Genomic DNA, 12129 nt, shown 5'->3' on the forward strand with positions numbered 1-12129 from the left:
CTGTTCCTCCTTATTTTGTAGTAGCCAATTGAGAGAACGGACCTCAGTCAAGGATGAGTCTAAGTCAAACGATTTCTGGGTGAATGGTTTCAGAATGAGCATGTGGTCCATTTTGGGCTGATGAGATACAAAGAGAAATTTCCTAAGGGTTTTTGGAAGATGTTTCATTCTCTTAGAAGAAAGTACCAGAAAAGATGGTCCCTGGATATTATTGGGCATCAATAAAAGGCCCAGAGCTGTTGCTGCCACCTCAGTATTTGAAGTTGGCACTGGAAGAAATCTGAGCTAAAAGAATCAAATCAACTGTATGCCCAACCGGCCCATGGATGCCCTGTTAAGTGAACCAAGAATAAATCCTCATCTTGTTTAAACCAATTTGAATTGAGTTTACTAGTATGTGTGCCTGAAATCATCCTGAGTGATACACGCTCCCCTCTGAGAAATTTAATCTCAATTAATTTAGGATCTCCTCAACTCCCCTGGGGTTATGTCTAAGTTCCTACGTACTCACATAAGGATGAGGTTTAGGGAGGGAAAGTAGGTATTTGGTCCTGCTGTCTTTTCTGCTGGCTCTTGCTCATGGGTCTTAGTTTCCTTGTGTATCTAGTTATTTTCAATTATGTTTTGGATATTGTTGGAATAGTTTGTGGCTTTGGAAGAAGTAACTTTCCCTAGAGAACATTTATGTTTGATTCAGCTGGGCACCTGTGATCATTAGTGATTTAGGACTACCTTAAACCAAATTCAAGGTATGATACTCTCTGAACCATTCAGATGAAGAAAACCTTGACTGTAAGTCAATCTGACAGCTGGTTTCCTTCTGAGTTGCACATACTCTTAGAATGTAGTCATTTGAGATCCCACTTTTTTTTTTTTGTATTTTTCTGAAGCTGGAAACAGGGAGGCAGTCAGACAGACTCCTGCATGCACCCGACTGGGATCCCCCCCACCCCCGGCACGCCCACCAGGGGGCGATGCTCTGTCCATCGGGGGCATCACTCTGTCGCAACCAGAGCCATTCTAGTGCCTGAGGCAGACCCATGGAGCCATCCCCAGCGCCTGGGCCATCTTTGCTCCAATGGAGCCTTGGCTGCAGGAGGGGAAGAGAGAGACAGAGAGGAAGGAGAGGGGGAGGGGTGGAGAAGCAGATGGGCGCCTCTCCTGTGTGCCCTGGCCAGGAATCGAACCCGGGACTTCTATACACCAGGCCGACGCTCTACCACTGAGCCAACCGGCCAAGGCGAGATCCCACCTTTTTATAGATGGGATTTCCTATTGTACTTCCAACTTGTATAGGTCCTGGGCCACTATTACCCCATATGGTTCTTGTCAGAATTGGCAGAAGTCCTAGAGCTAATAATACACATTTTTCCTCACTCACTTCACTGTGTACCCATTTCTCTTTCAGTTGGGCCTAGTATCTTGTCTTTTCAGTGCTTTTAATAAGATGCTTTTTTAATATTTAGCAGTTTTAGTTGTTTTTAGTGGAATATGTTTTCTGAAATACCTAGCCCACCAAAACTTTCAAAAATCTTGTTTAAGCCAGAGGTACTCCCTTTCCTCCCAGAAGGCCTCACTTCTGAAACTCAGCAGGCAGAGAATGCTTTTTCTTCTGTGCATGAATCATTTTTCCCAGCACGTATCATTTCTTCCCTCAGGCAATAAACAAGGAAACATCAAGCGTTCCTTGTTGAGGCATAAGTCCCTCAGAGAACCATGTGCCCTGAGATTGGAGGAACTGTGGTTCCCTGAAGGAAAACTTGAGGGGTTCCACCAGAGGGTGAAATGGAGTGAGACAAGGGCTACGTGGTAGAAGAAAGTATCCCTCAATTTGCCTCGCATTTAACAGTATCATCCCATCACGTATGTAAACTGCTTAACCCAGTGCCTCGCTCATATTTAGTGTTCAATAAATAGTTATTGTTGTCATGATTATTATTTCTATATCCAAACTTACCTTTTTTTTTTTTTTTTTTTCTGAAGCTGGAAACAGGGAAAGACAGTCAGACAGACTCCCGCATGCGCCCGACCGGGATCCACCCGGCACGCCCACCATGGGGCGACGCTCTGCCCACCATGGGGCGACGCTCTGCCCACCAGGGGGTGATGCTTTACCCATCCTGGGCATCGCCATGTTGCGACCAGAGCCACTCTAGCGCCTGAGGCAGAGGCCACAGAGCCATCCCCAGCGCCCGGGCCATCTTTGCTCCAATGGAGCCTTGGCTGCGGGAGGGGAAGAGAGAGACAGAGAGGAAAGCGTGGTGGAGGGGTGGAGAAGCAAATAGGCACTTCTCCTGTGTGCCCTGGCCAGGAATCGAACCCAGGTCCTCCGCACGCTAGGCCGACGCTCTATCGCTGAGCCAACCGGCCAGGGCCAAACTTACCTTCTTTAGGAAGCCTTCCTTCATTAACTTTCTCCTATTCCAATCCATCTTTTACTGTATTTTCTCCAAGTAACTTTTTGTCCCCTTTGTCATCCTGTTGATTTCCTCCAATTGCTTTTCCAAATATGCGCTTTTTCTTGGGAAAGTGCAGTGGCTGAACGTCACCCTCAGAAGCCTTAGAAGGTGTCTAGGTCTTGCTTCTTTAACTCTGGTATCAGAAGTCTTTCAACTGCAGGTGACAAAGGATTTGTTTTCAAACTACATTAAACAAGAAAATTCTATTGGTTAATGTAACTGAAAAACCCAGAGGTAGGGCTTCAGGTACAGTTTGATCTGAGGCTCAGAGAATGTCATGGGGACCTGGTCTTTCTCAGCATGTTGTGATTTTTTGCCCTCTGTTTTGTCTTCATTCTCAGGCAGCTCCAAGGATTGCCACACACATCTCACAGCTCCAAGTTCAGTGGGAAAAACTTCTCATTACCTCCAGGATTCATCCCTATTGGATTAATTAGGTCAATGCTCCCCTCACTGTGGCCAGGGGAATATAATGAGCTGATTGTATAAGTCTGACCAGAGGCATATTTCCTGGAACTCATAGTTCAGTCCCTCAGAGAACCATGTGCCCTGAGATCGGAGGAACTGTGGTTCCCTGAAGGGAAATTTGCAGGGCTTCCAAGAGAGGGTAAAATGGATTCTGGATAGACAAAAGCACCATCTGTCCACTTCAGTCTCCACCAGCCCACAGAAAAGGGCTCAGTAATGTGGGGCAGACTAAATTACATTAACAAGATGCTGAGTCTGTCCAGGTTCTTGGAACACTGGCATAGAGACTGCTTGGTTTCAGCCACACACAGTCAGGGCGGGAGCAGGAGTGTCTGGGTGACTGATGTGACGGCTGCACTCACAGCCTCCCAACCCCTCCGGCACAGGAGACCCCATTTATACCACATCAGTAATGGGTCTCCTCCAGCTTACCCCCTTGGCCTCCTCAAGCTGCATTTCTTTATCTGAATAAAAATAACACTTCAAGAGGATCCTGACCCCATGTCCTAGACAAATAAGCTATCCAGAGGTGGCAGCCAAATTCACCCGAGGGTCAGGGTGCACTGTCCTTACCACAGTCCGTTTTGAGAGCAAGTCAAGAAATAGGGTTTCGAGAGAGACAAGATGGCGCTGGAGTAGGCGAACATACCAGCATCTACCTCCCAGAACCAATGTGGATTACAAACTAATTTTATGAACTATCAACTGGAAAAACCAACTTTGGACTAAACTAAAAGGACTCTTGAACCCAGGAATGCTGAAGAAGCCACCCAGAGACTGGTAGGAAAAGCGGAAACGCGGAGAGGGCGGCCCAGCTTCTCGGAGCGAACGGCAGCAGGGAGAGACTCGCGTGGCGGGAAGTGAGTTTAGCAGAGGGGAAAAGGCCCTGAGCCCCAGGAACAAAGCCCCAGCCTGCAGCCCCAGAGCCCAGAAGAAGCATAAGGACAGTATTTAGCTTGAAACAAGTCAGGATACTGTTTGTGAGAGAGTCTGATTTCTCAGACCCAGGATCCTTCTTAAAGGGACCACGCAGAACATCTCTCTCACAAACACTCACCCGGGGCTCCTGGAGACGGAGGGAGAGGGGAGAGAACCACAGTATCAGGAAGAGAGTGCAATCTAGGAGGCATAGGGAGAAACATTTTTGGGAGATAGCCACTCTAACCCCTGGGACGAGTCACTCCCCAAAGCTGAAGTGAATATTTCCCCCGGAAACAGCAATACCAGCAAAGGGAAGCAGGAGAGCAGCCAAACAAGCCCCCCCCCCCCCCCCGCGGCATTCAGAGCAGAGTCGCATAGAAGGAGGGAGCTTTCGGGTCTACGGTAGTGAGTCTTAGGGTCCGAGCTGCAACGCCCCCACCCACACGGCTGAGGGCGCACCGGAGAGCGGGCGGCAGCGGGAGACAAAAGCGCGGTTCTGCTGGCAGGGGCGGAAGCCGGCTGGCCACCAGTGGGCTCAGGTGTGAGCTCAATCTTGCCCGGCTAGGGAGAAGGGGGCGTGCAAAAGAGGCTAAACTCAGCTGCCGGCAGCCTGTAATCCAGCCTCCAGGAGAAGGGCGGGAAACCCAGAAAGGGTAGAAACCAGCCCCGGAGCAAGGGCAGAGGAGCACATCCCTGCCCCACCCGTGCAACCCAGGCTTGTGGTCTGACTTGGTAGCAGGCTCCTCCCGCGGGGGTGGAGCCAAAAGCCCAGAAGAGGCAGAGTTCCGCTACGAAGCTGAGCTTGGGCACGCAGCCTTTCCTGGTGGTAGAGCCAAGGCTAGCAGCTGTTCCTTGAGTGGGATCATCCTGCAAAGGCAGGGCGAAAGCTCGGAAACAGGCGGAGACCCGCAGCTGAGCAAAGGTGCTCGCCAGTGCCCTCAGGACCGAGCATAACATCACACACGGGGGCGGGCAAAGGCCAAGGCCACCAACCCTTGTGCACCCGAGCACGTGATCAAAGCCACTCTCGTGAAGAGAAAATGCGGAGGCAGAGAAATACAACACAAATAAACCAAGAGAAATCCCCAGAAAAGGACCTAAGTGAATCAGATATAACCAAATTACCAGATGCAGAGTTTAAAATAACGATTGTTAGGATGCTCAAAGATATTAGAACCACCATAGATGGCCATTACGAAAACCTAAATAAAGAGATAACAAATATAAAAAAGGACATTGAAATAATAAAAAAGAATCAGACAGAAATGACAAATACAATATCTGAAATAAAGAATACAATGGAAGGAATTAAAAGCAGGATGGATGAAGCAGAGAATCGAATCAGTGAGTTAGAGGACACAATAAATAAAGGCACGGAAGCAGAGCAGAAAAAAGAAAAGAGACTCAAAAAGTCTGAGGAAACTCTAAGAGAGCTCTGTGACAACATGAAGAGAAATAACATCCGCATCATAGGGGTTCCTGAAGAAGAAGAGAAAGAACAAGGGATAGAGACTTTGTTCAAACATATTATAGCGGAAAACTTCCCCCAATTAAGGCAGGAAAATATTTCACATGTTCAGGAAGCACAGAGAACTCCATTAAGGAGAAATCCAAAGAAACCAACACCAAGACACATCATAATTAAATTACCAAAGCTTAATGATAAAGAGAAAATATTAAAAGCTGCTAGAGAAAAAAAGACAATCACCTACAAAGGAGCCCCCATAAGGATGACTTCTGACTTCTCAACAGAAACACTTGAGGCCAGAAGGGAATGGCAAGAAATATTCAAAGTAATGCAGAACAAGAACCTACAACCAAGACTACTTTATCCAGCAAGGCTATCATTTAAAATTGAAGGAGAAATAAAAAGCTTTACAGACAAAAAAAAACTAAAGGATTTCACTAAAACCAAACCAAGGCTGCAAGAAATGCTAAGGGACCTGTTGTAAACAGATCAAAGGAAAAAAAGAATATAGCAAAAGAGAAAAACAGTTTTAAAGAAAAAAAATGGCAATAAACAGTTACATATCAGTAATAACCTTAAATGTTAATGGATTAAATGATCCGATCAAGAGACATAGGGTAGCTGCGTGGATAAGAAAACAGGACCCATACATATGCTGTCTACAAGAGACACACCTTAAATCAAAAGATGCACACAGACTGAAGATAAAAGGATGGAAAAAAATATTTCACGCAAATGGAAATGAAAAAAAAGCTGGGGTAGCAATACTTATATCAGACAAAATGGACTTTAGAACAAAGACCATAGTTAGAGATAAAGAAGGTCACTACATAATGATAAAGGGAGCAATACAAAAGGAAGATATAACCATTATAAATATCTACACACCTAATATAGGAGCACCTAAATATATAAAGCAGACTTTGATAGACTTAAAGGGCGAGATCAACAGCAATACTATAATAGTAGGAGATTTCAATACCCCATTAACATCATTAGATAGGTCCTCAAGAAAGAAAATTAACAAAGAAACAGCAGACTTAAAGGACATATTAGATGAACTCGATTTAATAGATATCTTCAGAACCTTTCACCCTAAAAGAGCAGAATATACATTCTTTTCAAGCGCTCATGGGACATTCTCTAGAATAGACCACATGTTAGGGCACAAAAGCGGGCTCAACAAATTTAAGAAGATTGAAATCATATCGAACACTTTCTCTGATCACAATGGCATTAAACTAGAAATCAACCACAATAGAAAAATTGAAAAACATTCAAACACTTGGAAACTAAATAGCACGTTATTAAACAATGAATGGGTTAACATTGAGATCAAAGAAGAAATTAAAAAATTCCTAGAAACAAACGATAATGAGCATACATCAACTCAAAATTTATGGGACACAGCAAAAGCAGTCCTGAGAGGGAAGTATATAGCATTACAGGCATACCTCAAGAAGCTAGAAAAAGCTCAAATTAACAACTTAACCCTGCATCTAAAAGAACTAGAAAAAGAACAGCAAGTAAAGCCCAGAGCTAGTAGAAGGAAGGAAATAATAAAGATCAGAGAAGAAATAAGTGACATAGAGGCTAAAGAAACAATACAGAGGATCAATGAAACCAGGAGCTGGTTCTTTGAAAAGGTAAACAAGATCGATGAACCTTTAACAAGACTCACCAAGAAAAAAAGAGAGAGGACTCAAATAAATAAAATTAGAAACGAGAGTGGAGAAATAACAACTGACACAACAGAAATACAAAATATTGTAAGAAAATACTATGAAGAACTGTACGCCAAAAAACTAGACAACCTAGATGAAATGGACAAATTCCTTGAATCATATAATCTTCCAAAAATCAATCTGGAAGAATCAGAAAACCTAAACAGACCAATTACAACAAATGAGATTGAAACAGCTATCAAAAAACTCCCAAAAAAGAAAAGTCCTGGGCCTGATGGCTTCACAAGTGAATTCTACCAAATATTCAAAGAAGAACTAACTCCTATCCTTCTCAAGCTATTTCAAAAAATTCAAGAGGAAGGAAGACTTCCAAACTCCTTTTATGAGGCGAGCATAATTCTGATTCCAAAACCAGGCAAAGACAACACAAAAAAAGAAAATTATAGGCCAATATCCCTGATGAACTTAGATGCAAAAATCCTCAATAAAATATTAGCGAACCGGATCCAGCAATATATGGAAAAAATCATACACCATGATCAAGTAGGATTTATTCTTGGGAGGCAAGGCTGGTACAATATTCGCAAATCAATCAATGTGATTCATCACATAAACAAAAGAAAGGAGAAAAACCACATGATAATTTCAATAGATGCAGAAAAAGCATTTGATAAAGTCCAGCACCCATTCATGATCAAAACTCTCAGCAAAGTGGGAATACAGGGATCATACCTCAACATGATAAAGGCCATCTATGACAAACCCATAGCCAACATAATACTCAATGGGCAAAAATTAAAAGCTATCCCCTTAAGATCAGGAACAAGGCAGGGTTGCCCCCTTTCACCACTCTTATTCAACATAGTTCTGGAAGTCCTCGCCACAGCAATCAGACAAGAAAAAGAAATAAAAGGCATCCAAATTGGAAAAGAAGAAGTAAAACTATCATTATTTGCAGATGACATGATATTGTATATAGAAAACCCTAAAGTTTCAGTCAAAAAACTACTAGACCTGATAAAAGAATTTGGCAAGGTGGCAGGATATAAAATCAATACTCAGAAATCAGAGGCATTTTTATACACTAATAATGAACTGTCAGAAAGAGAAATCAGGGAATCAATCCCCTTTACCATTGCAACCAAAAAAATAAAGTACCTAGGAATAAATCTAACCAAGGAGATTAAAGACTTGTACTCAGAAAATTATAAAACATTGATAAAAGAAATCAGGGAAGATACGAATAAGTGGAGGCATATACCGTGCTCATGGTTAGGAAGAATAAACATCATTAAAATGTCTATATTACCCAAAGCAATTTATAAATTCAATGCAATACCAATGAAAATACCAATGACTTACTTCAAAGACATAGAACACATATTCCAAAAATTTATATGGAACCAAAAAAGAACACGAATAGCCTCAGCAATCCTGAAAAGGAAGAAAAAAGCGGGAGGTATCACACTTCCAGATATCAAGTTATATTATAAGGCCATTGTACTCAAAACAGCATGGTACTGGCATAAGAACAGGCACATAGATCAATGGAACAGAACAGAGAACTCAGAAATAAACCCACAGCTCTATGGACAACTGATATTTGACAAAGGAGGTAAGACAATACAATGGAGTAAAGACAGCCTCTTCAACAAATGGTGTTGGGAAAACTGGACAGCTACCTGCAAAAAAATGAAACTAGACCACCAACTTACACCACTCACAAAAATAAACTCAAAATGGATAAAAGACTTGAATGTAAGCCATGAAACCATAAGCATTTTAGAAGAAAACATAGGCAGTAAGCTCTCTGACATCTCTCGCAGCAATATATTTGCTGATTTGTCTCCACAGGCAAGTGAAATAAAAGACAGGATAAACAAATGGGACTTTATCAGACTAAAAAGCTTCTGCACAGCTAAAGACAATAAGAACAGAATAAAAAGACAAACTACACAATGGGAGAATATATTTGACATAGCGTCTGATAAGGGGTTAATAACCAAAATTTATAAAGAACTTGTAAAACTTAATACCAGGAAGACAAACAATCCAATCCAAAAATGGGCAAAAGAAATGAATAGACATTTCTCCAAAGAGGACACACAGATGGCCAATAGGCATATGAAAAAATGTTCAACATCATTAATGATTAGAGAAATGCAAATTAAAACCACAATGAGATATCACCTCACACCAGTCAGAATGGCGCTCATCAATAAAACAACACAGAATAAGTGCTGGCGAGGATGTGGAGAAAAGGGAACCCTCCTGCACTGCTGGTGGGAATGCAGACTGGTGCAGCCACTGTGGAAAACAGTATGGAGATACCTCAAGAAATTAAAAATCGAACTGCCTTTTGACCCAGCTATACCACTGTTAGGAATATACCCCAAGAACACCATAGCACTGTTTGAAAAGAAGAAATGCACCCCCATGTTTATGGCAGCATTGTTCACAATAGCAAAGATTTGGAAACAGCCCAAGTGTCCATCAGAGGATGAGTGGATTAAAAAGCTTTGGTATATATATACTATGGAATACTACTCAGCCATAAGAAATGATGACATAGGATCTTTTACAACAACATGGATGGGCCTTGATAACATTATACTGAGTGAAAGAAGTAAATCAGAAAAAACTAAGAACTATATGTTTCCACACATAGGTGGGACATAAAGATGAGACTCAGAGACATGAACAACAGTGTTGGGGTTACAGGGTGGGGGGAGGAGAGGGAGGGGGTTGGGGGAGGGGAGGGGCACAAAGATCATGGCTTTTCAGCATTGGCCATATTCCCCCCTTAATCTATAGACAGACAGCAAATATTTACGTATGGTGTTCCCACTATAAAGACTGCTGTCTTAGGGACAAATGCTGACAAACTATTTCAGCAGTTCCTCCTTCTTCAAAGACTTATATGTAAACATAGAGCTCCATGTTTCATAGGACATACTCAAGCTCACTCCATGCTTCCTGGTGCTTTAGCACAAGGGAATGCCCCCCCCCTTTTTTTTTTTTTTTTTTTTTTTTTTTTTTTTTTTTGTATTTTTTCTTTTATTTATTTATTTATTTATTTATTTATTTTTTTTGTATATTTCTGAGGATGGGGATGGGGAGGCAAGCAGACGGGCTCCTGCATGCGCCTGACTGGGATCCACCTGGCATGCCTACCGGGGGGAATGCTCTGCCCATCTGGGATGTTGCTCTGTTGTGACCGGAGTCATTCTAGCAACTGGGGCGGAGGCCATGGGGCCATCCTTAGTGCCCAGGGTGGATTTGCTCCGGTGGAGCCTTGGCTGTGGGCGGGAGGAGAGGGACCGGGAGGGGGGAGAGGGGGAGGGGTGGAGAGGTAGATGGGCGCTTCTCCTGTGTGCTCTGGCTGGGAATCGAACCCGGGAATCCTGCACACCAGGCCAATGACTCCGATGGGTCTACCATATCATGCTTTTTACTTAAAAAAAAAAAAATTTACATTTCTTTTGAAAGCTGATGAACAGGAGACACCAAATCTACCTTCTTTATTAGATCTAGCTAATAACACTGTTCTGTCTTTTTTCCAAATAGCTCCAGATATATGGAAAAGATTTATATAGGCGGATGGGGATCCTCAAACCCCTCAGCGAGATCTTCTGAGAATGGCTTTTAAGATACCTAGAGGCAGAAAAAGCCCAATAGAGATCAGGGGGAACTACCAGCTTTTAGGATACACCCTTAAAGGCTCCAGCACCACAAAGGGGTCTCATAGGATGCCATCTGGGTCCTGCTTCAATAGTGGAAAGGAAGGTCATTGAGCTAAAGCCTGCCAGGCTTACACACCTCTACTGTGAGGAAACAGGGACACTGGAAGGTGGGCTTCCCCCTCGCTCCTCTAAGGGAGGGTTCAGTCTCTTCCAGGCCTGCTCCAGCCACCTATGACCTAACCTTGCCCAGAATGCTGGGGTTTGCCACTGAAGGCTGAAGGTGCCCAGGGCCGTCGACCCCATCTACGACACTGTGGACGAGCCTAGGGTATTTCTTCCAAGAAGCAGGTAAACTGATCTCATTTGCACAAGGGCCACTTAACTATGTTTTACCTGAATAGTCAGGTTCTTTATTCTTCCCTCAAAGATCTCTGTTGTGGGTGTTGATAGTCCTATTTTCTGCTGCTTTGCTTAATATATAGTGTTTCCTTTATTCCTCCTACCTCAATGCCACACTCATATTTCAGGCTGGGACCTACTCTTAATTTAGAGCTCTCTTTCCTCCTTTTGCCAACTTGTATTATGAATTTACCTTTGCCACCCAGCTTAGTGTATCCCAAGGTTCTCTTTACCAGGCCACAGTCACAGAGCTCCAGGGAAAAGCAACCTGGTCTCAACTCTCCAGGCAGAGGAGAACAGAAGCTCCATATCCACGCATGCTGCAAATGGCTTTTTCCAGTCTACCTGAATCATTACCAGCTAGAAGCAGCGGTCATTGGGACTTGGACATGAGCTGCAAAGTATAGAATGGTGACAACAATTCCAGTGCCATACGGACTTTTCCTGTGGGGAACATTCCTGGATTCCTGCTCCCTGTGACAGCTCCTAACAGACTGAACTGTGGTTGGGTTGCATTTTTCAGGGATTTGGCATGGTGAGGGGGCCAACTTGGACTTGGGGAACATGTTAAGGACACTACTCATTTATGGATTCTTGCTGTATTGGCCAAGAGTTTGCTTAAAGGCTTTTAATCACTGTAAAAAAAATAGAGGACTAGATGAAGAAGATGGGGCACATATACACCATGGTATATTATTCAGCTAGGAGAAATGATGACATTGGATCACTTATAGCGGAATGGTGGAGTCTTGGTAGCATTGTGCGGAGTGAAATAAGCGAATCAGAAAAAAACAGGAACTGCAGGATTCCATACATTAGTGGGACATAAAAGCGAGACTGAGAGGCATGAACAGGAGTGTGGTGGCTATGGGGGGTGGGGGGAGGGAAGGAGGGAGAGGGGGAGGGGAGGGGGAGGGGTACAGAGAGAACTGGATGGAGGGTGGCAGAGGACGATCTCTCTTTGGGTGATGGGTATGCAACATAACTAAATGACAAGATAACCTGGAAATGTTTTCTTTGAATGTATGTACCCTGATTTATTGATG

The sequence above is a fragment of the Saccopteryx bilineata genome, chromosome 5, assembly GCF_036850765.1.
Source record: "Saccopteryx bilineata isolate mSacBil1 chromosome 5, mSacBil1_pri_phased_curated, whole genome shotgun sequence".
Classification (NCBI taxonomy): Eukaryota; Metazoa; Chordata; class Mammalia; order Chiroptera; family Emballonuridae; genus Saccopteryx; species Saccopteryx bilineata.